Source organism: Genypterus blacodes, unplaced genomic scaffold, assembly GCF_046128005.1.
Source record: "Genypterus blacodes isolate CSIRO-AG114 ecotype Tasmania unplaced genomic scaffold, CSIRO-AGI_Gbla_v1 ptg000022l_1, whole genome shotgun sequence".
NCBI lineage: Eukaryota > Metazoa > Chordata > Actinopteri > Ophidiiformes > Ophidiidae > Genypterus > Genypterus blacodes.
The window spans coordinates 1,325,627-1,350,640 of NW_027466835.1; the positions used below are offsets into that span (position 1 = coordinate 1,325,627).

The following is a 25,014-nucleotide window of genomic DNA, read 5'->3' on the forward strand; positions in this document are numbered from 1 at the left end:
AGCGTGTGTCTCGTTTGAGCACCGCGTTAGCATCGCCGCCACCGCTCGCAATGTCGGTGAGTGACACGCCACAAGTGTGTGTTTCTCTCCCCCTTTGGTTGAGACCTTTTGTGCTGCATAAATCACCCCAAACACCGAAACAGTTCTGGTATTGTTGAGGGGAGCAGGGGCCTCTTTTCTTCTGACTCCTCTCCTGACACTTGTGGTTTTTAATACGATACGCGCGTAAGGAAAGCGCGGTCAAATAAACAGCGTGTAAAGTTCCCCTGTGTCTGTACCAATCTGTCAAAAAGAAGAAGAGATGGAGCTCGACTTTCATCCCCTCCTCCCCCCCCACACACACACCTCCTCCTTCCCCCCGGAATTTCCCCTGGAATCAGCTGCGGCCGTTAGCACCATTTGTTTTTTAAACTAATTAAACATTGTCAGGACGCACAACGGCGTAATGGCACCTTTTGTGCGTGGCGAGGGCGAGATGAAAGAGACTTGAGAGAGAGGAGGGATAAGTGAGAAGGAGAAGCAGGTCGAGGGGAGAATGGTCTCGTCTTGTCTCTTCTGGTGACATCAGCTCTGCTCCCTTTGGCTCTGAAACTCTATATGGTGGAGCTGAAATGCAGGGCTCCTCTCTTCTCCTCTCCTCTCCTCTCCTCTACTCTCCCTCTCCTCTCCTCTCGCCTGCCACGTCTCGGTCACGGCGACGCTTCTCGCTGTTGCGCTCTTGTATTACATTTCACTTAACATGCTATCACTGTAGAAATCTGTAATTAGATATACAACACAAGGCACCACACCTATAAATCCAGCACCATTATAAAGGCCTGTGTTGGCTTGAAACCCCGGCTCCACCTACGTCAGGACCACAGCTGGCATTCTGTGTGTGTGTGTGTGTGTGTGTGTGTGTTTGTGTGTGTGTGTGCGCTCTCACAGGTTATGCTCTGTACCAGTCCCTGTAGCCGTAAGTCATTCTGCAGCTTCGGGAATCTCACAGCAGCACCAAACCTCCGCTTTACAACCTCACACAATCATAGAACACACTGGAAAGTTTGCAAACAATGGAAATAACAGATCGCACGCACACACACACACACACACACGTATAGGTGCCCCTGGGCAGCGGCGTGCAGCAACATAAAGGCCGAGCTCTGTGAGCGGCGTGGCAGAGGTTAGACCAGACCGAGGGCCGATGGGCCTTGTGGTCCTGGGAGAGGCCCTGAGTGGAGCTGCTGCTGCTGGAGGAAATGCTGAATCCTCACTGCGGGGGTCTTCCTCTCTCCCCCCCTACCCCCTCCCCCCCCTTGAGGTGCCTGATAGCGCACGTTTGTCTTGGATCCCTCACAAAGTCCGTCTCCCAGTTTTCAGTTTCACTTCTGAGGATGTATTTTTATCGCAGCACAGATGAGAGATGATCCTTTAGTGTCTTGCCGCCCCGCAGCTGACCGCTCACTTCCTCTTTTTGTTTTGCTTCCCCCCCCCCTCTCTCTTTCTCTCTCTCTCTCCGTATAGAACTCTCAATTAAGGAGCTCACATGATAGAGAAATGGGGCCGTTTTGGATGCAGGGAATGTGTGATAATGCAGTGAAAAGGGGGCGGAGCCTGGTCCTCCAGCTGAAGAAAAGAGGGTAATGGAGCCTTTTTTTTTTCTTTTTCACTGATTCATTTCCCACAGGAGAGGCGGCGAGTTGCATTGAAATGTGGCACAGAAATTCGTCTGAACCACTGGAGGGTTTCAGATCAGATGATCACAATCAGACACACGTTTTGTAACCGCAAGCTTTCCCGACCTTTGTTGGACGCAGGGAAAATGGCACAGCAGCGCCTCGCCAACACACACGCACACACACACACACACACACACACAGCCTTCTGATCTGCTTACCAAGATTAGACACAAATGACCTGGATCATGACGTGGCAGAATGCTGTGATTAGGATCGGCAGAATTCCGGCCTTAAAGCTTTTCGGGGATCTACTTTTGTCTCATTCAGAAAAAACACATTTCATAAGAGCGGATTGACTCTCAGCCTGGACTCTGAGCTATTTAAAGAACTCAAAGTGATCATATTTAAGTGTAAAGCCGTCCGTTTTGCCTCTAACGAAACATTTGCGGTGTATTAACAGACGTTGTTGAACACGTTGTGTGATATCCAAAGTTCAAGACAGCTGCTTTGTGTTTCCTGGCACCGTGATAAACGCAACGTTTATAAGTAATAAATAATAATGATAATTGGAAAGAATTCATTTTCAGCACAAACTCTTTTGCTCTATTGCACGTTTGCAGCACTCCGCCTTTGGCCGCCGCGATGTTCGAGATTCGGCTGAAAGAAAATGCTGCCTGTGTACAAAACACAGGTACATGATGTGTGTTTGGAACTGTGTGTGTGTGTGTTTGGAGTCCTGGCTGAGGGTAGAGATGGAGGGGGGGGTGTAATTGCCACATTAAGGTGAAGGAATTCAAAATAAATTTAATCTCTCAATCCCTTTCACCCCCCTAGAGGTTTACGGCGAGCGTGCCGCGTCTTGTTGCGAGAAACAAGGAGAGCACAGAGAGCGAAACAGAGATGAGGAGAAGAGAAGAGGGGCGAGGTTCTGATGGAGGTTTACCCACTGGCTCCCGGCCTGGGTGGTGGTGGTGGGGGGGCGGGGGGGTTTGAGGTTTAAGCAGAAGGAGCAAACGCCGCGTCGCTGTCCGCCCGGCGTTATCGTGTTCGTGAGACCGAGGCGACATCGATTGATCTCCCAGTAAACCACAGTAGCACTTTCCCACAGTAGCTGGTTTAGGCGTCCAGCCAGGGGCGCGTTCTTCATCCTGACCGAGCCCAGAGCGCCGGCTAATTGTGCTGACTGGCACATCTTCAATCGCAAATGATGAGCGGGAAGCAGGAGGAATGGGTGTGTGTGTGTATGTGTGTGAAAAGTACAAACCTGTGTTCGCAGCAGCAGCAGCAGCACGGAGCTGCTCGGTGGCATTCTGAAGCCTTTTGTCTGCCGTGAGTCCATCTGAGTTCTGCTGAGTGAGCACTCGGCATCGTTTCACCTCAGTTTGTTTGCTTGAAAATAACAGAATAGCTTCAGATGGAGGCGGAGTGAGAGGTCAGTCAGCTGGCCCAGGGTCAGAGGTCACGCAGGGGTACGGTGTGGGTTCAGGCCCTCAGCAGGGACACATGGTGCAGCGTGAATCATTCCTTCTGCCTGCAAAAACACTGTTAAAACGCTCTGCATGCTGGGGCAAGAATTCAGTGAGAGAGGCCCGCTGACCCACACACAGCAGTGGGGAAACACACACACACAAACACACACACAGACACACACGGTAGATCAGAGACGTCCTGCATTGTTATTGATTTGCTATTTGGTGCAATTTTAGCTTGGTTCTGGATTCTTCACTTCACTTTTACTCCATGTTCTCTTCAGAGTGTCTTTCCACTGTGGTACTAAAACTTCTGAGTGCCTCTTCCTCACATACGAGGGTCGTTTTGACTGATTGTGGTTATTGTGGCGTGTTTACTCGTCCCAATGCCGCCCGTGGTGTTCGGAGGTGAGTCATCTTCCGCTCTGGTAGAGGGATGTCGGGGTCAGCTGGAGTTCTTCCCTCCATCAGCAGTTAAAGTGACATTGATTTTGGCTCTCAGGTTGTAAAGATAATTAAGACATTTGCGCAAACCTGTAATTACGGCCTCTCCGTCTGAGTCACTAATGTCTCCACTCTATAGGCTCCTCAGCCCGTCTGCACCTATATGTGTACAGTAGTTGACAGCCAAGTCGCTGCTCTGCCTGTGTTGTTGAAGATAAGTTTTGGTTTTGTGGTGCAGCTGCCGAAGTCAATACAGCAGGAGTCTAATGAAGAGGAAGCATAACGCAGAATGGAAAACTTATCCGTCTGTTTTCCCATTTAATTATCAGCTCGTGTGTTCAAAAAGTACTTCCTGTAGAGACACGAGACCTGACCTGCCGCCGCCACGGCCGGGATTGGGCCGGCTCGTCCTTTCCCGGCTCGTTAGGGAAATGGCAGCCTGAGTTTTCCGGGGGCGCTGACAGGCCGGCCCCGGTGTGATGTGGTGCCCCGCGCGCCAAACACGCCGTCCCCACCGCTGCCGGGCGAACACTGCGCCCTGTGTTGACGGGGATGATGGGCACGCGGATCACATTTCCAGCGGGAGCAGGAAGTGAGAATTGGAGGGTTCCTGCTACCAGGCCCCTCTTTCCTCTCTCTCCTCCCGGTCCTACACCGAGACAAACTGGAACCATGTGTGTTCTCACCCGGTGGACCTCTGCGCACAGCCCCGGCCCGAGTGTTGTGGTCCCCCTAACACCATGTGATCTCAGGAAGCTGCCACTCGCCATTGTTATTTGACTCCCCCCTCCTCTACCCGAGTGTGTGAGGGTCTCCAGGTCTCCAAAGACACACCCCTCCCCTCCCCAGCTTTCATTCAAGGTTAGGCACACGATGGATGTGATTGGGGAAGTACAGTAGTCCGTCCCCGGGTCAGAGGTCACTTCCTGATACTCAAGCTGCCACAGGTTAACTAGGAGCAGATTAAGAGAAATGCTTTTTGCTCGCAATGACAACAAATGAACAAAGCTGCTTGCAGTCGTTTGTCTCCAGCACACTGATTTTATGATTTTGCAATATTTTTGAAATATGTTTTTGCACACATTTTAAGACTTGTCAGCTTCATTTCAACGTCAAGCTGTTTGGCTGAGAGAATTCCATCAAGGGGTTAACAACCTCTCTGAGCTGGTTGGCAAACAAGTAATCTGTCAAGAGCTTGATGTGTGTGTAGAGAGAGAGAGAGTTATATTCATGTACATAAAGACAAAGAAGAACAGAGTAAACCATAGTAAGTCAGTGTTCTGCTGCTCTATCTGCTCTGCTCATGAGCACTAAGGCACAGCTGTAACACGTTTCAGATAAGATGCAGGGGAATATCCTCCAAGATAAGGAATCAAACCAGCAGATGGATTGTTTACTCTAAACAGGGCCTGACGAGGGGATCATGCCCCCCCCCCTTCTCTCTACATTTGTCAAACATTTGCAGCAAACACAGAAAGCTCATTTTCGGCCCGAGCTTGGGTAGATGTGTCAGCGTCTGGTGCCTTGCTCCTGCCTCGCTCCTTTCGCCCCTCACTCCGCCTCCCTCCCCCAACATTGTACGGACACCTGTGGGCAGCCATTTCCACCGCGGGGGTTAGCGGTGGGGGGGGGCGTGGCTACGTTGCCGGCTTTTAATGGAGACGCGTTGACTAATCGGCGGAGGATTAGACTCTTAGACAAGGACTCTTTCATTCTGACACTCCACATGCCGCAAACAAGCAGTGGACCTGCCTGGAGATGAAGGAAGGGGGGGCATACTGTACCTGGATGGGCTTTGTTTGATCATGCCTGAGCCCTCGGCACACACACACACACACACCCCCCTGCTCCCCCTCAGGCTGGATCTCCCCCCGTCCTCGTCCTTTCGCTGACAACTCTGCATATTTCCCACCGTGTTCACAACACAGCGACTTTCCACATGAGAGTAAGTGGACACGAAAACGATGGGAAAAGAGAGAGAGAGAGAGAGAGAGAGAATGAAAGAGAGAGAGTTTAATTGATCTCTTTGAACAATCAAAGCTTTGTGCGTCTCTTTCACTTTCTGCCTGTAGATCAGCACGTTCAGCTTGCTGTGAGGAGCTGACATGTTTTCTTGGAACCTTACCCGCTCCTCTGCTCATTCACAAACAAACACACACACACACACACACACACACACACACACACACACACACACACACACACACACACACACACAGTGCGCTGCACATGTGCTCCCTGACTGAGATTGAGTTTAGCGTGCCGTGAATGGTTTGTGTGTGTGTGTGTTTGGGAGCCGGCTGTGGACCTGTATATTGTTGTATGTAAATGAAGCGGGGAGACACTGTCGAGGCTCTCTGGCGCAGCTCGGCCCTGATGTTACCCAGAACCCCTCTGCAGTGTATTCTCGCGTCTGATGAGGTCATTTGTCATGCAGGGGTACATAACGCTCAGGCGTAGGTGCAGGAAGGAGGCCGAGGCGAGGCGAAGCGAGGCGAGCGCGAGGATGTGAGAACCGCGTTTCAGGCCGGGCGCCGCTTCTACTCGCATACCTTTGGCATTAACGCGTGCCCGTCGGATTAATGCTCCCAACCTTTCATATTTAATAAAGGTCTTTAAGTAGCAGGCTGTGATCTGTCATTAGCAGGGGAAAGTAGTTCACATGTGATGTCATTGTAACAGAATGCAGAGGTAATCTCTCTGTGGTTACTGGGACTTTACAGAGGTGAGGTGTGACAGGCCGTCTTTCTGGATTCTCTAAAGCCTGAGTTTCAGGTATTGGCAAAGTATCATCACACACACCTCACCTACAGCATGTGGCTCACATCAAGGTAGACGTGGATAAAGTGTGTGTGTGCGCGGTAAGCCGTCTGTGAACAGGTTTCGCGGCGCAAAGCAAGCACAGACCTACGGCGGACTTGCGAGGTCACAAAAGAGAGCAAACAGCACGGTGGCTCCTCGCTCACAAAGGCTTCGGTCGCGGCGGCGCGTTCCATACGTCCGGCGTTGTCCTCTGCATTACCTCCTCCTCTTAAAGTGGTCTGTGTGTTCATGTGTTTGCTGCGTTCACTTGACCCCTGTGCGTTTCCTGGTGCCTGATCGGAACAGGTACCAGGAAACGCACGCACGCACACACACACACCAGGAAGCCACCGCTGCTAAATTCCAGCATGTCACCGTCCCAATCTGATCTACCTGACAGCTATTTAGGTTGTTTCTTCACTGCCAGCTTGTTTTGTGGTTGTTTGTCTGCTTGCCTGGGAGCAGCTGCTGACCTGTGTGTGTGTGTGTGTGTGTGTGTCTGTGTGTGTGTGTGTTCACTCAACCTCTGTGGAAAAATGATAACAACTAAAATAAACGAAATGGCGTGAAAAGCATTTGCGGTTGGAGAGATAAAAAAGCAAGGTGTACTGTACAGAGAAAATGGGAGGGTCCAAGCTGAGGCTCCAGGGTGTGTGTGTGTGTGTGTGTGTGTGTGTGTGTGTGTGTGTGTGTGTGTGTGTGTGTGTGTGTGTGTGTGTGTGTGTGTGTGTGTGTGTGTGTGTGTGTGTGTGTGTGTGTGTGTGTGTGTGTGTGTGTGTGTGTGTGTGTGTGTGTGTGTGTGTGTGTGTGTGTGTGTTATAAGGCGGTGTTTAGAGGGCTGGGAACTAAGTGTTTGGCCCTCCAGGTGTGTGTGCTGGAGGTTGTCGGGGCTTGCGAGGCGAGTTGCGGAGGAGCTACGTGACAGCCATAATGATAGGCTGTGGCGGGTGAAGACATGAGTGTGTGTGTGTGTGTGTGTGTATGTGGTTTGCTGCAGGCAAGTGTTAGCTTGGCTCCTGATGACACACACACACACACACACAGTGAGACAATGCACCTTATATCAGACTTTACATCCCCCACGGTGAGAGCAATTAGAGCGAGGACATCAGGGCGAGTGAGCACAAGTCTGAGGTCAAACCATCCTCATCCTCAACCAGGTCACTGAGGGGTCAAGTGTAGGTTCAGGCTGTGGAGAGGGTCAAGTTCTTCTCCCTGTCTGCTGACCTCTGACCTATTGACTTTGAGAAGGTGATCAGTCTCATAAGGAGCAGTGTTATGGAATAAAGGTTAAGCATGTTGCATGTTTGTTGGCATGTTTACAAAGGTATGAAGGTAGAGAAAGTGAGATAGTTTAGATAGTAAAGCCAGACAGGATCTATGGCTGATAGTATTTACTAGATAGTATTTATCTGGGAGTGTTTTCCGTGAGCAGCAGTTCACTCACACTCTGGAGTTCCTCATGTATCATCTTAGCTGAGCCAGTGACATTTGATTCTGAGGTTGTAATCGGTTGTAATCGAGCACCGAAGACACAAACGGGCCGCAAAGTGAATTTAAAGGTTTGATCTGTGAGTGTGAGTGTGTGTCGGTGTTTGCAGTGGATGGTTCTGCTTTACAATTGACTCTAAAGAACACACACACACACACACGCGCACACACCCGCGGGGGGTTGCTTAAGAGTTTGACGTTCTTCTGATCCGACCTGATGCCTGTATGAAGCTTCTCTCTTGGTGTCCTGATCTTCTGCGACAGTGAAGATGCACCAGCTCAGATCTGCAAGATGTTTAAATTAGCCTCTTGGGTTATGGCGAGTCCGTACCTGGAGCTCATTAAAGCCTCTCCTGTCATTTACAGTAATGCGTGAGGATAATGGGCGCCGCTCCACAAAGATGCGTATTGTTGTGGCGAGCTGTGAGGAAAATCTGGCATGTCGGGGGAAACACAACGTTTCTGTGGTGAGCCGCCCCACAATAAAGCTCTCAGGAGGACCTTTCTGGTGCTGGGACCTTACCCAGTGGTCTCAACGCTGCGGCCGCATCCGCTAAACCCGGTTTCTCTCTTCTCTGACACACACACACACACAGAGAGAGAGAGAGGGAGGGAGCGAGAGAGAGAGACAACAGACGAGCTATTGTCTTTCCTTACATTGTATGGAATCAGAGATGCTCGTGTCTAATCTTACAGTTTGAGTTGCGTTGTTGCTGCTCTGTGTCAGGACGACTCGCCAGCACGTCAAACTACCTCACACACACACACACACATACACACACACACACACGCACACACACAGATCAGAATCTATTGTCAAGTGTGTTTAAAGAAGATTGTTTTTTCACTCTTTTCTCATTTTAAATATTCTCAATCGGACTCCAGTTGTGTGGAGTTCAAAGTGTGTGAGAGGATATGTCCCGCTGTGTCAGGGGCTTAATGTGAGTTCAAAGCCGTCGTCCAACTGTTTACAGCAGCTGCTCTCTGAATGTCCTCCTACTGTACAAAGAGGCTGCCGCTCCGCCACATGCGCCCCCTGAGCTTCACGATGGTGTTAAGCTGTCTGGAGATAAATCAAAGCTTCTTCCATCTCTCCTTCTTGTTGTTCTTTCTCTTCACTCGGTTCCTCCTCCAGCCCGAGAGGCTGCGGTGCCCGGAGGCAGTGTCAGCGCTTATATTTGTGATTTGTTGGCAGGGGAACAATGGTTCAGTTTAGGCAGTGCATTCCTGATTATTGACACACTGTGGTATAGAGGTGGATTAGCGAGTGCCTCGGCCCTCCTGATTCCTCCGCTTTGGCTCATGAGCAACACCTGGGCGTATCCATGACAACAGGTATCACAATGAAACAGTGATTTCGCCACCAACCGGTTTGACAGAGAGTCTGCGATGGCGCTTGTGCATGGAGGGTCACTAAAGAAGGGAAAGTAGAGGGAATGCGTTCCTGGCGTGTGGAGCGTCGATGCCCAGCCACCGTCCACCTCATCTCATTTCCTCCCAGTAGATCTCCGACTCTTTCTATCCTTTATGTTCAGCAGAAATGGGAGTTTTGCAGGGTGGACATGGCGGGTTTATGGTTTCTGCAAGAGGAGCCGGTCCCATTCTGACAGCCCTGATTACCTGCGTCCGGCGAGCCCACATGTGGTCTGTGGCGAGATGGACCAGATAGTCGGGACTGAGGCGGCTTTGTTTGCCCGCGAGCGGTTAGCCCAGGGTCCTAGTGACCTGCTCCTCAATCTTATCAGCTCAGGAGCCCACAGGAGCCATATCAGGCATCCTGGAAAAGACTTCCACTGACATCATGGCCTCCAGGGTGGAACCCACGTTATGTTTTGATCCTTGTGAACTCGCTACTGGTTACACTGAAACACAACATGAGGCATCTCAAGCCGCGGCTCATCACATCTGAACTCATTTTAATATCAAAACAAATGTAGCCACTTACGCAGCAGCTCCCTGGGACTGAACCCCATGATGTCAGACTCACTTGTAAACAGATGACCTCATACTCCAGATCAGATCACATGTGGTGTGTCGTCTCATATCAACATTTCCATGTCAGACTCGTCTTGTCGTTGTTTATATTACAGACACATTTTCTAGCACCTTGAACACCATGAATCATATTTGGTTTAATTTTATAAAGGACATCCGCCCAGGAGTTGAGCTGGAAACACCCCTGACATGTTGGTTGAGTACTTATATCTGATGAGTGGTTGTATTCTGGAACAGTAGAATTAATTGTGTTTTAATTGATGGCCTTGTACATGTTGATTATGTAGGGTGTAGTGTGTGTCACACACACACACACACACACACACACACACACACACACACACACACACACACACACACACACACACTCACTCTCAGCACCTCACGACCTCATGTTCAGACTTCTGTTGTGTTAAATCGGCTTAAAATTCACCACTCACCTTTGGCACACACACACACACACACACACACACACACACACACACACACACACCAATCACTGCACTGTTGCATCATTCGTGTCACTGTGTCTTTGCTGAAGGGAGCACAGTGTGTACACACACACACAGCAACACATTTACACACCCTGAGGTGACTGTGCATTAGTTTACTACAGAAGCTTCACTGTGGGCTGTAATAAGTACTGATAAGGTATTTAGGGTATTTGACTCACCTGTCAGGTGCAATTAGAGGTGATGGTGTGTGTGTGTGTGAAGCCAGACGGCTGACAAATACGCTGAGTGGGGGAAAACCCACCGTCTGATTCATTGAGTGACGCCAAAGACTCTCTGTTCTCTCTCCCCCGCTGTGCTGAAGTCATGATTTGGAAAGATGTTTTTACAGAAATGGAAATGTCTCCGAGGTCTGAGCTTAAATATGGATTAGTTTTGGGTTACGTGGCATCGTTTTTCTGATTTGGCGCCGTGTGCTCGAATGTGTCACCAGAAACCAGAAACCTCGCTACTGTACAGGAAGAGCGAAGCCTGACATGTTCCCAATAGTCGCCCACACACCTGACTGTGCAGCCGTTAACAAGAGTGACTACCTGAGCGGCTGTCAATAACATCAATGACCTCATATCTCATATCTTCCGCGTGGGCTTATCAGGAATGCCGTGGATCAGTCCAGCACAGGGAATTGGCACGAGTACACGATTTATAAAAGGGTCGGTCAGCAGGGGTGAGAGCCTGGAGGAGCACCTGAACTCAACCAAATGTTCTCTCTGATAGCTGAGATGTAGAAAAAAAAGAAAAGAGCCGAACGCAGTGCAGTGGAACCGGAATCAGCCTGTTCAGGAGCCCTCTCGCTCACAACAAGTGGTTTTGTTTGGCACTGTCCCTTTGTTGACGCTGTGAGGTTCTCATGCCTATTAGGTTGCTGTTGACGAATGGGCACCGCCATGACACGCCGCCGCGAGGGCATTGGCTGGTAGGGGGCGTCACGGTGGAACTGAGGCCCGCTCGCTGTTTGGGACCAATGTGGCAGAAATGATCATGTGTCTGTAAATCACTGACAGAGCCAATGAAAGAGGGATCAGAGGTATGATGTCACTGTCGTATGACAAAGTTAGAGTCAGATATTTGTGTGTGTGTGTGCGTGTGTGTGCGCGTGTGCCTTGTCACGCTGGTAAGGAAGTCCGGTCTCACGAAGCGCTCCGACTCATCCCAGCATGGACGGTTCAGCACCTGCCCTCTTCCTCGCCCACGATGCCGAGCGTTCCGAGCTCTCCGCGGCATAAGGCAGCGTGGGAAATGCGGTGAACTTCCCGACCCCACGCATCACCGCGGCGCATTGACCCCCGTCACGTGATAAAGGAATGTTCTCCGCCTTTTGTTTTAACACCCGTGGCACTCATGGAGTTGAGAGCAATTTTGCATACTATAGAATAATCAGCAGCTTGGCATGTTGCCTCTCCATTCTCCTTTCAGCGTTCCTCCCATAAAGGATTTGCCGGCAGCTCTTTCCTGCATCTTTTAAATCACTTCAAGGTCTTTTTCATCAGGAAAGCGGGCACCAATCTGATGGCATCATTTGGGCCTGCACACATCCAGCAAATCAGCCCCCCCGCCCCCCCTACACTTTTTTTTTTTGTATGCTAAAGGTTTTGTGAGCGGGGAAACAAAGGGCGGGCCCAGTGAAGCACATCTCGGCGGGGCCGGCTGAATAGAGGGGCCCCTTTCATGGGTGTTTATGAGCACCCCTCTTCAAAAACACACATACAAATCACATCCAGTTCCTCCCAATGGCCTACTCCTCCTCCGCCTCCTCCTCCTCCGATACGAGCGTGGGGAGTGGGTCGGAATCTCGCGGCGCCTCTCCCTCTTCATCCGTTCCAGGTGATGGATCTTCACCCGGCGTTTACAATCCAGATCCATTAGTTTGCCGTCATTAGTTTGCTGATTCAGGTGTTGCATAATGGAAAGTAGCTGGGACGGATAAGCGCTAATGTACGGTGACTAACATGACAACGTGCATCCAGGCGTCATGAATAAAAAGTAAATATATTGGAGAGGTTGGAGTGAGAGATGAGCTGTGTTTGTCCTCACGTGGACACACACACACACACACACACACACACACACACACACACACACACACACACACAGTAGTGGCTGTATCCTTGAGAGCTGACAAACTTTTTTAACATATTGCATGTCACCCCGCCGCGAAGCAGCAGAGTCGTCCTTCCTGCGACTCCCTTCTCTCTGCCGGGTGTCATATCTTGTCGAGCAGGTAAGGGTTTGACGGACAGGAGGAATGCGGGCGGAGGGATTTGTGTTGTAATGGCACGCCATTCTTTGGGTGTTCTTAAGCAAACAGCGCGGCGCTAGGTCCTGTTTTTTTATGGGTTTCTCACGTCACTGTTCAAACTCTCAAACAGGCTGGTCCCCAAGAGTACATCCAAGAGAGCAAACACAGCTCTAATACCTCACCGCTTTGACCTTCTGCTAACTTGATACACGCATAGACAAACACACACACACCTTTAACTCATGCAGGCGAGTCTTGCAACGCGCAACATTGACAGTATTCCGTTTCATCCTTCGGGTTTGCGGTGAAATCGGATAACGCGGAAAATGTTTCACGTCCACAACTTTGTTTTCTGCGTGTTAACTAACGAACATCTCGTCATCTCGTTGTTGTTAATGGAGAGATTTTCCATTTTCTGCATCTCTGGAAGTGGCAGCGTTGTTTTTTAAAGCCACCCAGGTCCCATAAACACGGGTGGTGGGTGCTATTTATCATGTTGAAGCGGCGTACGGGTGCTTAATTGAGTGCTACTTTAATGTGCGTAGGTCAAACCGGTGGAACAAAAAAAAAACAAGGCTGGGAATTCTGTGGGAAAGTTTGAAAAGCTCGTAAAATGATGGATTTTCAAGTGCTCCCTAAATTCCAACAAAAATGTATTGAAACAGTAGAATGTCTATATTTATTAACGGCACGGAAAAACTGTGGAGGGAGCGTGTAGCGTGTAGTGCTCCCCGGCCGCCAGCGCGGGACTCTACGCCGAGGCCCATTTAGTTTATGTAAGCGTGTGTAAACTAGTTAGGGACCGTATGTGTCTGGACTTGTGTGTGTGGCTGCCGTTTCCCCTTTACAGTAGTGCCAAAGCTGCCCCGCCACGCTGCATAAAGGGACCAAACAACACCTACGGCTTCCATAGATCCCTCCGAGATTCCCCTTTATTGTTCTTTTCCGCTTGTTTTAAAACTGTCCTGATATACGAGGCATTCCTTTGTGCTTGTGTAACATGATTTGAGGCCGAACTCGGGGAAAGAAAGAGAGAGAGAGAGAGAGAGAGAGACGGGAAAGACGGGAGAAGGGTTTGGTCTCGTTGGGTTTCACGTCCTACTGTGCGCTCATATTTCTCCAGCCTATCCGGGCCTCTCCTGTGTACTGTAAACCAGGCCTAATAACCCTGCACATGATTAAAGCAAACACGGTAATAACAGCCCGCCTCATTATCAACTCATGCTGGGAAAAGCCAGTGTGTGTCAGCCTCACCTACGTGTGTAATCGCCCCGACAGCGTGCGTAGCTCGGAAACACAACTGCGATCGGGACGGGCATCGCGTCTGATTTCTTCGCTTTGAAAATTGGGAGGAATTGCAAGAGTGTTTGGCTTTTTTTTTGTTGTAATTGTTTCTGCTGAGTCTCCCATGTGTGGGAGTTTAAAGTGTCTTGTTGTTGTGAGTGTGACATTGAGGTGCAGGGCTGGATAGAGGCGTTGCTCTAGAGGGTGCTGTTCACTGAGGAAACGCTCTGGCTTCCTTTCCTCTCTCATGTCCTGCTGTCTCCCCGCGTCTCTGCTGCATACATCTAATAACACACACACATCTTTCTCTGTTGTGTAGTTACTTTTAAATCACATTATTCAAGCATCTCAATCTGAAGGAGGACAGGACGAACCTCCATGAGAGAAAGTGTGAATGGAGTAGAGAGTAAAGATGGCCGATGACTTCTCTGAGGAAATATTTCATAATCTCTACAGTGTTTGAAAGAATGTGCGGTATTGTGCTGTAAGGCATAAGATTAGGCCACTGTAATCCCTCTCTGTGTGTGTGTGTCCACCTCACCCGTGGCTGCTGCTCTGCACGCCCACACACACACATACACAGATGCCGAAAGATGTTTACACAAGTTTTTTTTCCGCGCAGCCATCCCGGGGCAGGTGATGAGCTGTCAGTCAGACCTCCAGCAGCAGAGCAGGCGGAGATGGCGAGGAATGCGTCGGTGGCGGTGGCTCCACCTGCGCGGCCTGCGGTTTCCTGCGGCGCTGTGGCAGGGTGTAATCCATGACATCGCCTGTGTTTACGCCTGTGTTTTAGTTACAGGCCTGACATGTGCATGCTTTGGAGCTTAGTGACTTCTGCTTCACTGACTGCTCAGCCTGGCCCGGGGGCATCCTCATCCTCACCCCCCCGAACTGCGCCACACACACACACACACACACACACACACACACACACACACACACACACACACACACACACACACACACACACACACACACACACACTCATCCCCGAGCTTGTGCAGATACAGTACAAGAAACTTTCCGATCCGTGTAGAGACGAGAACGTTCCGAATGTTCATACTAAGTAAATATATAAATAAAGTTCCTAATCATTTTGGGACTGAACCTTATTCCCCCCGTTGATCTGGAACTGGATTTCCATTAGAAGAGGATTTTCAGGGAACATTAAATTGCGGTTGTTTCCTGGATGTGCTCGGGGTCTCTTTTTTTGTTATTTTATATGGTTTGTACTCCGTCAGCGGTGACGTTGACGCCGCCGCTGAGGTCATAAACGGGGAGGAGAAACTTCCAGTGCCAGTGGTTGAACTCACTTTTTTATTTTAGTAAATATTCTAAATTTAGACTCTCAGCCTGGGCCAGAAGTTCGCCCCAAACTCCCTGAATGACACACATAGACACACACACACACACACACACACACACACACACACACACACACACACACACACACACACACACACACACACACACACCTTTCTTCGGGGCTACATCTGGTGTTTTTATTACAGTCCTCCTTGTTTTCTTCCCTTCTTTTGTTCGCTCCGTCTCTCTTCTTCTTCTTCTCTGACTCTCAGGACAGAACGATGCAGCTCTGTTTCTCATTTGTCAGATTTGTTGGGTGGATTATTATAGAGAGGATCTTAATTCCCGCTAAAGGAGGGACACGCTCCGCCGGGGTTTATGAAAAACACTGCGCCGTGACGTGAGCGCAGCAGACGGACCAGTAGAAGCTCCTCTCTGCTCACACACCCTCCTCGCAGCTCGGCCCAGGCTGAGGCAGGAGTGGAGGAGCCGCTTGCAGACCTTTCTCTGTCCACTCTGGTCCTGAAACCTGGACATGTATGTAAAGACACGTGTCCCCAGCTTATACACGAGACGCTAAATGCAGCACGTGAGCACTTTCCTCTCTGGTCTGATACGACGCTGATGGGATCTGTGTTATTTTGGTCTCCTGGCTCAGTGAAGTGGTCGCTCTGCTGGATCCTTCTCCTTGCGGCTTGAGGCTTTGAACCATTTTCCAGTCATACATCATTTTACATGTTATAACACAGTTTCGCCCAAATGAACCCAGCTGAACAAACGGAGAGCGCAGATTGAAGCAGATATAGAAATGTAACAGTGTGTGTGTGTGAAGTGACACATAGATCCTTCTTTCCCCCCCTACAGGTGGAGAGTCACACATTCTGAAAATGAGACGTCAACCTCCAATTACCTCCATCGTGCATTCTTCTTCTTCTGGTGAGTGTTTCTAAAGACATGAAGCTGTCTCCTCCTCATCTTCAGGTTTTGCAGCAGTGAGACCTCCAGACAGACAGACAGAGGTTCAGGCTCATGACAGGACATGTTGCTTTTAACTGTTGGCACAACTGGCAGCCGCTTATTAAACTTCTCCATCTCTCCTTGTCCAGGCCAGATTCCCTTTCCTTTGTCAGACATGTTGAGTTTGTTTGTTAGTTTACATAAGAGAAAGTTACGCTCCACCAAAAGAAGCTTTATTAATAGAAATGGTTTTAATTGCAGTGAACACACACACACACACACACACACACACATCTATTAGTCCTTTATTGTGGTACTCAGTGTACTTAGCCCCCCCTCCCTCTCCCACGGGTGCTCCCTCTCTGGGCTGGTCCAGCCTGCACCAACCAGTGTGTGCCTGTCAGTGTGTCACCCCAGGGTGATGCCCCTCTCTCAGCCCCTCGGGGCCCTTTTGACTCTGCAGTGCTCCGTGTTTGCCCAGTCATTTGGGAGCCGGATACGGGGATGAATAGTTAACTACAGCGGGTCGGCCTCTGCCCCTCAGCTCCCGGCCCTCTCCGCTCCCCCACCTCCCCCCCGGCATGCTGTTGACTCATTTCCATGGCAACAGTGCAGGAATTTGTTTTCTCTCATGTGTCCGCTGCCAGCCGCTCGCCCGCTGCCCTTCGCCGCCGCCTCCGCCGCCGCCCCTTCTCCTCTTCGTCCTCTCCTCGTCCAATGGGAATGCGTGCGGGCGGGAGTCACATGGTCAGGAAGCGAGCGGCGTGCGTCCCACAGAGAGCGTCACTGGAGCTGCTCTGGGAGAGGAGGCCTTAGGGGAAAATGTGTGTGATTTGTTTGGTCGTCAGTGATTTCCTGGCCCACATGCGTGCGTACGTGTTTAAAACATTCTCACACGTGGTCAGAAAGGCACATGTGTGTAAGCAGGCGGGGGGCTCAGAATATGCATCATGTCATAAAGTACTGAATCTGTGTGAGCTGCAGAGGTTTAGCTTATTGTTTCTGGTGCAGAGATTCAAACAGGTCCACAACTTTACGAGACAAACAGTTGGAAAAATGGCACCGTCCTTTAAGACACGTACAGTATGTTGTGTTATTGTGGTCTGAAGTAACCTGCAGGTTCAGCTGTGCGCATGCGTGTGTGTGTGTGCCTGTGTGTGTGTGTGTGTGGGTGTGTGTGTGTGTCTACCTGTGTGTCTGTGTGTTTGCCTCCACATGCATTATTAGCTTAGGGCAGGTGAGTGTTTGCCTACCTGTCTCTCTTTATGAGCTGAGTGTTTGCCCAAGGAATGCACCACGTCCGATTTGTCATTGACTGGTATTGTTCAGCTCATCCGACCGGTGCCTCCAGGCCTTCAGGCTGACTCCTGCTGTGCCCCGGCAAGCCAGAAATATGCGCCGTTTCCCCTTTTTTTCCGTGTTTGCTCTGCGTTATTTGCTCTCGTTTTTGGATGGAAGTGTATAAAGTATTAGAGGCGGGCGGCGGAGGCGTTCAGGAGTTCAGGCCTCCGTCAGGAAAAAGTAGAAAGGGAATTATTGAGTTGAACGTCAGAGAATTTACCAAAGCTTTCTGACGGAATCCAGAGTGTGTGTCTGGCTTCTGCCCGCTGTGTGTAACTGCACGGAAAGGTTCTTGTTTTTGGACCCAGGTCAAGTAAGATAGAAAATTACACACGATGTCGGGGAACTCGGTTATGTGCAAAACAGAAAATAGTGCAGGAATGACGTGATTCAGCAGCAGACACATCCTGTAGATACACACGGCAAAGAGCAAAGCTGGCTGCATGTAGAGAGTGTGTGTGAGTGTGTGTAGATGATGTATGTGTAGTTTTTCATCCTTTTTAAACTCAACACAACGTTTTATTTTCATATTTTCTGCTGTTTAATATTCTAAGCAGGATTGAAGCGTTATGCGGATGTGGTTGAGCGGTGGATATGAGTGCGTCGCTCCCTTCTGTATATTTGAACTTGCGTGCTTACGTCGTCCTGTGCCACCGTCTGGGTGGTCCTCACGGCTGGTTTCATGTTAATCTCCTGTCCCATAAATTAGTGTCCGGGCCGGAGCCGAGGAGCTGATGCTGTGTGACCGGCGGAGCGCGGGGGGGCTCAGAGGCACTAAGCCGAGACCCCCCCGGCCCCCCCCCCTGCCCCACCGCAGCCACACGTCAGCTCTCCACACCACCTTTAAAATAACTCGTCACGCATGGACGAGCGCAGAAACGCGGCCCCGGACTCCCGTACGAGGCGGCGACAAATCGGGGCCGAGGCTTGGAGGGGCGGCGTGGAAACAGGCCGGGTGGCTGCTGGAACAACACCAGATACACTTTGGTGTTTCATAACCACAATAGTGTGTGTGTGAGTGACTTTTCAATGTTCTGGTTTTTGTTTTCTTTTTCATTATGTTTCATTATATTATAAATGTCTGAAAATGACTCGGTGAACTCAATTTGTTTGTTCCGACTAAACCTTAAGTGACTTCTGATGGCTTTCCACAGAGCTGCTCTCATTTCAAATGTTCCCGTCTGACTCAAAGTGCCAAGATTAAAGCCATATCATAGTCTTTGTTGGCCCTATACCTCTCTCTCTGAGGAAGAGGAAGGAGGATGAAGGCTGGCCCAGGTCTGCCGGGTATTGCGTACAGCTCTTTCCGCTGGGCTTTTATCTAGGGAGATTGGTTGAAGCTCTGTCCAGACCGGGCTCCCAGGGAGTGCACGGTCCTGAGACCTGTGGCATTAATAAAGATAATGCTGTTTGGAATAATAACAGTCAATTCTGCCCGATAGAGGAGAGAGACAACAGAGACGAGTGTAGTGGAATACAAAAGAAGGCGAGATGAAAGGCTGAGCCCGTGCAGCCTATATCAACATGCTGACACACACACACACACACACACACACACACAGGGCTGAGTGGGACCCTATGCCGCTTGTGACCCTCGGGCGCCATGATGCAGAAATGCAATTTGTTCTTTTGTCTGCCAAGATCACAGAGGGAGAGCAGTGACTCGTCTTTCTTTTGATTCTTACTCTGGTTCTTTTCATTCTCTCTCTATTCCTCCATCGCCTTGGCTGAGTGCAATTTAGTTTGATGAGCAGGTGGTCTCTCACAGGGCTTTTGGCTTTCACCTCTGGCGTGTGGGGGCTTTCAGTTGGAGTCAGTCATGTAGGCCGGGATTACAGGGGTGGAGGAGGCGGAGGAGAGTCCGGTCGGAGTCTCGGTATTGGCGACCTCAGCGCCTCGTCGTCAGAACCACGCAGAGCTCAGACTGAAAGAGTTATTTTGTAGCTCTCAGCCGTGCCCCAGATGGCTTTTGTGCTGGCCGGGGGATGTGGCTGCGGGTTAAGTCCTTCAGGCTTTGCCTGTCCCCCCGGACGCAGCAGGTAAAGCATTGTGGGCCAGGACGGACTGGGAGGGCCAATCACTGTCGTCTCCGCACTTTTCCACCTTAAATTTGAACAGTGGACCAAAGCAAAATCAGAGGATTACAGCTAAGAAACCGCTCGACGTCCATCCGCACGTCGCATATCACACAAAAGAGTCGGTGGAGAAAGAGAAAAACATGCTGCATTTGCGAGAAATTCTCCTCTTTTGCACTTTTCACGGTTGTGGAAGAAGAAAAGGCGGCACAGACCAAATTCCAACCTGCTTCACTGCTTTACCTTTGATCTCAGTTTCATCACACAGTGCTAATTAACCAACTCCCATTACCACCGAGGGGGAATTTATGGCCCATTACTTTATCTCTTTCCAGCATTCCTCAGACATAATCTCCATGGTGACGCATGGACAAGCAATCAATATTTTGCCAGTCATGCCTGTTGACTGCGGCACGACTTCCTCCGTCTGTAAAAGCCCTTCAGCCCCTCGGCGCTGTCGCTCCACGGAGGTTTTCAGGAGGAAGCTACTTCCACTCCGCCTGATAAACAGCAGGGATTGGATCCAGATCCTGCTGGGTTCTGGCTGGATCCCCCAGGGGCCCTGAACAACCGCACATATCGGGAACGTTAGTCATTTGTTTAGGTTATTGGTGATATTTGCCCGCTGTTAATCCCGGGCCGGATTAGTGTTCCTCATCCCACCTTTTTCCACCGGTGCAGGCTCTGACATTTACATTAGGAGGCTTGTGTGGGTTTGAAAAGTGTTTGCATTTGTTCTCCACACACACACACACACACACACACACACACACACACACACACTCTCACGCGCACATACACACACATACACACACACGCATCCAATGGCATGCTTGTGGCTTTTGTGTAATGAAGCATTTCACATTTGTCATCAAAGGTTGTTTGTAATCAAGGCAGTCTGACAGATCTGCTGTAAGGCTGTGATCAGTGTCAATAGGAAAACTTTCACTTAACTTAATCTTAACTTTGTGCTCATGGACGCGGGGCCGGAGGCGTGTTGGGATGTAACAAGTCAGGCTGCGTGAAATTGTCTTTATTCATTTATTTATTTATTTGTCATGGAAAGCACAGAGAGGCCCGTAGGATCTGTGTAATCAAATCAACGGAACGTCGCCGTGGCGTCAGTGGAATTGAAATTAGCGATGTCAGAATGTTGGTGGGAGGATGGGGAGGGGGGTGTGTGTGGAAGTATTGACTGACTGAGTCACCTGGAGCAGAGGGGGAACACGCTCGTCGTGACCTTTCAGATGAATCGATCCCCGCCTACATAAATCTGTTTCTAGTTTCCAAACGCCGCCACCACGCACGCGCTCAATAACGTGCTGCGCTCTAACCCCCCCCCTCCCGCACTGTGTTTGTGGACCGAGAGTGCTGCACAACTCTGGACAAACACACATGCACCTCTTCCAATTCCTCGCCTGTAATGCAACACACACGCACAAACAAACTGATGTGTATAAACTAACACGAGTGACAGACGTATAGCGTGTAATAATGACTGTTTACGTATGGATGATGAGGTCATGAGGTTGAGGATGGACTATTTATCACTTTATCCACTTGGGCTTCCTGCCTCCTCGTGCTTATGTGTGAAGTTTTTACAAGCAGTTGTGATTTATTCGCATTGCGTTGGAGGGAATGGTTCTGACCCAAACACGCCGCCGTCCTCAAAACGCTCAGCGGAGACAGATATTGGGTGTGACTGACATACTGAAATGTGCGACCGTCCCTCCACATCCGTTCCTCTCCTCGCTGCACATGGAAGTCGTCCAGTTGAATCACAGCTGAGCTTCATGGGGTGTTGGTTAATTGGCAGCGTTTGCTCAGAGCAGATACGCTTCACTGTGCGTGACTTCCTCAGTGTCCTCGGCACTCTTGACGTTTTTAAAAGACGTCCCCTCTAATTGCCTGCAGAGTCACGGTCCCCCGTGGTACGCCAATGTGGCCTGTTTGACCCCCACGCTCCAGAGGTTGAACCTCGTTTTTTCCTCAGCCCAAACCGACGACCCTGAACTAGAATTTATTTTTTCGGTTTTCAGTCTTGGTCTCTTTCTTTCTCGACTTCTGTTTCTTTGAAGTCGATCTCTTTTTCACCGGGACAGTATCGGGCCCCTGAAAAGCTAAATCCGCTCCATTTCAACACCTTTTCATAATCCATACCTAGTGTGTGTTTGTGTGAGCGTCGGACTCGGGCCGTTCTGTCATCGCGGTGGACGTGCGTGCCTCCGCCCGCCCCTGAGAAAAGGCTTCAACCTGGGGCAGCGGAGGCCCCCGACCAGCCCACCTGATGGACCTGCCCGGGACTCCTCCACACACACACACAAACACACACACAAACACACACACACACCAGCCACTTTGAACTGGGCTGCATCAGCAATACTGAGAGACCCGAGCGCACTGTGATCCCACCATGGGGTGAACGGCTGTGGCTCCTCCTGCTCTACACTTTAATCCCCTTCCCTTTTAACCACAATGGGAACCATGTGCTCCCTCTGTGCAGGGTACAGGCCCACCATGGGAGAGCCTGTTTACCTTCACTCTAAAACTAACATCTCAGCCTCCCTGACCACTCCTGCTTACTACCTCTGCTCGCTCTGCAAAGGTGATAGCAGGAATACAGGATTGTTTGGTGATTTGTGTCTGTGTGTGTTTGTGTCAAACAAGGTGATACATCAAGATGTTTGCCTGATACAAACCTCGCTTCTCTCTTCTCACCTTGAGTATTTCTACATTTTTGTACATAGAGTTGAGCTTTCTAATTTCTCTAATTAAAGAGCCGCTCACTATAACTGTACTATCCTCTTCAGTTTGCCCTCCACGTTGATTTGGGTCAGTGTGTGTTTTGCACACCGGTAATTGAACCTCGATGCATCTTGGTGAGGAAATCACATTTTTCTTAATTTTTCTTAATCGCAATGATCCACCATTTAGAATGTGAGACTTTCAACACTCAGAGGACACACACACACACACACACACACACACACACACACACACACACACACACACACATACACACACACACACAAAGACACACACACACACACAGAGTGGACTCCTGTAAAATAGGAGCCACTGTTTGTGTGCCAAGATGGAGGACAGGAAATTCAGTCCAGATGAAGATGCTAGATTGTGGTTAATTTGACTTGTGCATGTGTGTATGAAATGCTTATTGCTGCACTGACGATACACACATTTCAGTTACAGCTCAGTGTTTCTGCTTTGTGATCTATTAGAGCAACAAATTATCAGAACTATAAAGTATTATATCAGTTATTTCAGTTATTTGAATGAAAAGTGCTAAATGAGCCCCGAGTGATTTAAAATGGAGAAAAGCAAAATCACACATTTATGAGGCTTAATTGAATTGATTGCTTGAGTATCAGCTGTATACTGTAGTTGTAGACTTTTCAAAGTAAAAGCCTTGGTAGTGATGCATGCATGCAAGGAGAAAGAGGGTGTGCCGCAGATCATGTCTTGCATAGTTCTTGTTTAGTTTGAGTGTCTTTGAATGCACCAAAAAAAGAGAGTTCTAGTGAGCTTTAAAAATGTGATGCACGGTAAAGTCCATCTTGATTTGTCCTTGAGTTGCCATTAGCTGGTTCACGTTGCGTTCTGGCAGGCGGCGCTGTGTCAGTCCCTCTGGTCTGCTCTGGGCAGGCAGGCGGGTGTGGCAGGTGATCTGAGGGATGAGTGAGCTCTTCCTGGGGTAACAGTAGCTCTCCGGCGTTCCCTGGTTTCCCGTGCTGCAGTCTGCCCTTTCCTGTTCTCTTATCTGGACCTCCAATGCAATCTAAACCCCCTGACCACCGCCGCCGCCATCCCTGCTCTTCTCGGGTGACACAGTGAAGAGAGAATGACCCAGTGCATGAACTTGAGTTCCGCTGACAGAGGCCTGACACCCCAACAGCCATTCACCCCCTGACCTCATCATATATGAAGGATTTAATGATTAACACAGAGGAATACATTCAGAGCTTCTTTGTACTTCAAACAACACTAAAAACACGTGAAGGTGTTTTATTTGAAGTCACACAGGTGAGGGTGGTGAGGTTAGGCAGCCTTGGCACCCAAAATGTGTGTTTTCACCCAGCCTGCAGAGTAGTGTTTCAGCAATCCAATGTTTTATGCACATGAAAGCTTTGCACCCCTAAATGCATATAAGTGGATAAGAACATGTGAATCTGTATCATATGTCACCTTTAAATGGTTAAAACGTCATTTGAATGTTTGACTTCACACACAAAGAGGCACCACGACCGCAGGATCTGTGAGGAAGATCTGATCAGGGCCCGCGGTGGTGTTTGGTGTGACGGCTGTGATAAAGAAGTCGTTTAGGTTTCCCTCTGAAGCCACGAAGACGAATGCAATTGGACGGTCGGCGGGGCCAAGGCGACATGCTGATGCAGTTGAAGAGCTTTGTGATTACCAGCGTGGAGGCTAATGTAGATCCTGTAGGGACGGAGACTTGTACTTCCTCCAGCTGTCTGGGTTTGATTAAGCAGCCTGGCCAAGCAGCTTCTTTCACATTCTGGTTTGGATAGAAAGACTGGAAGCGAAAAAAAGCAGAAAAGCTGCAAGATTGATCACTAAAGCCCCAATGTGCAGATACAAACCGCGTGAAGGCATCGGTACGCTCTCCCTCGCCCGCTCGCTCACTCGATGATGTCATTTAGATTGATGCAACTGGAATACAGAAAATCAACTGGATTTAGATCAACGTGATTCATTAGTATTTCATTAAAAGTTGGCGTGGACTTGTGTAGAACAAACCAGTGTGTGTGTGTGTTTTCCTGCTTTAACACATCAGAGTTCGGTAACCTGAATACAACTTGAATCATTTGCGAATCATCTATCATTTGCATTCCTGCCAAACGCACATAAACATGTTTCCACACGCGCTCATTCCACCGCCGAGCTGCCAAACAGCAGTTGAGCTCTGCTGAAAGGAGGCTTATCACACACTTCTATGATTTTCTTTGACAAAGAAATTGTTTTGTTTTGTCGTTAGTCAGGTGAACCTTTTGCTACACACAACTGGGGTGTATACAGTGTACTGCAGATACATGCAAGGGACGTGTGTGTGTGTGTGTTAAGGCAGGACTTTAGGGCCGACAACTGATTTCTTTGCAGATTGCCTACATGTACAAAGACGGGAAGGTTTGGGGGACGAAATCTGATTGTGTGTGTGTGTGTGTGTGTGTGTGTGTGTGTGTGTGTGTGTGTGTGTGTGTGTGTGTGTGTGTGTGTGTGTGTGTGTGTGTGTGTGTGTGTGTGTGTGTGTGTGTGTGTGTGTGTGTGTGTGTGTGTGTGTGTGTGTGTGTGTGTGTGTGTGTGTGTGTGTGTGTGTGTGTGCTTGATCCCTTAGCTTGAAGTGTGTGTGGACTTGTAGACCTCAGTTGGTAGATGTAATCTGATTTGCAGAAAGGAATGGATCGT

At 49.6% G+C, this 25,014-nt stretch overlaps 1 long non-coding RNA gene across 1 annotated transcript in view; it reads left to right on the top strand.

Annotated features, from left to right (window-relative positions):
• Positions 1-25,014, top strand: part of LOC142992745 (uncharacterized) — a 44,502-nt gene that overhangs the window by 14,439 nt on the left and 5,049 nt on the right. Inside the window, exon 2 of the long non-coding RNA XR_012961064.1 lies at positions 16,064-16,135. This is a non-coding gene — a long non-coding RNA (uncharacterized LOC142992745). The remainder of the gene's footprint in view (positions 1-16,063; positions 16,136-25,014) is intronic.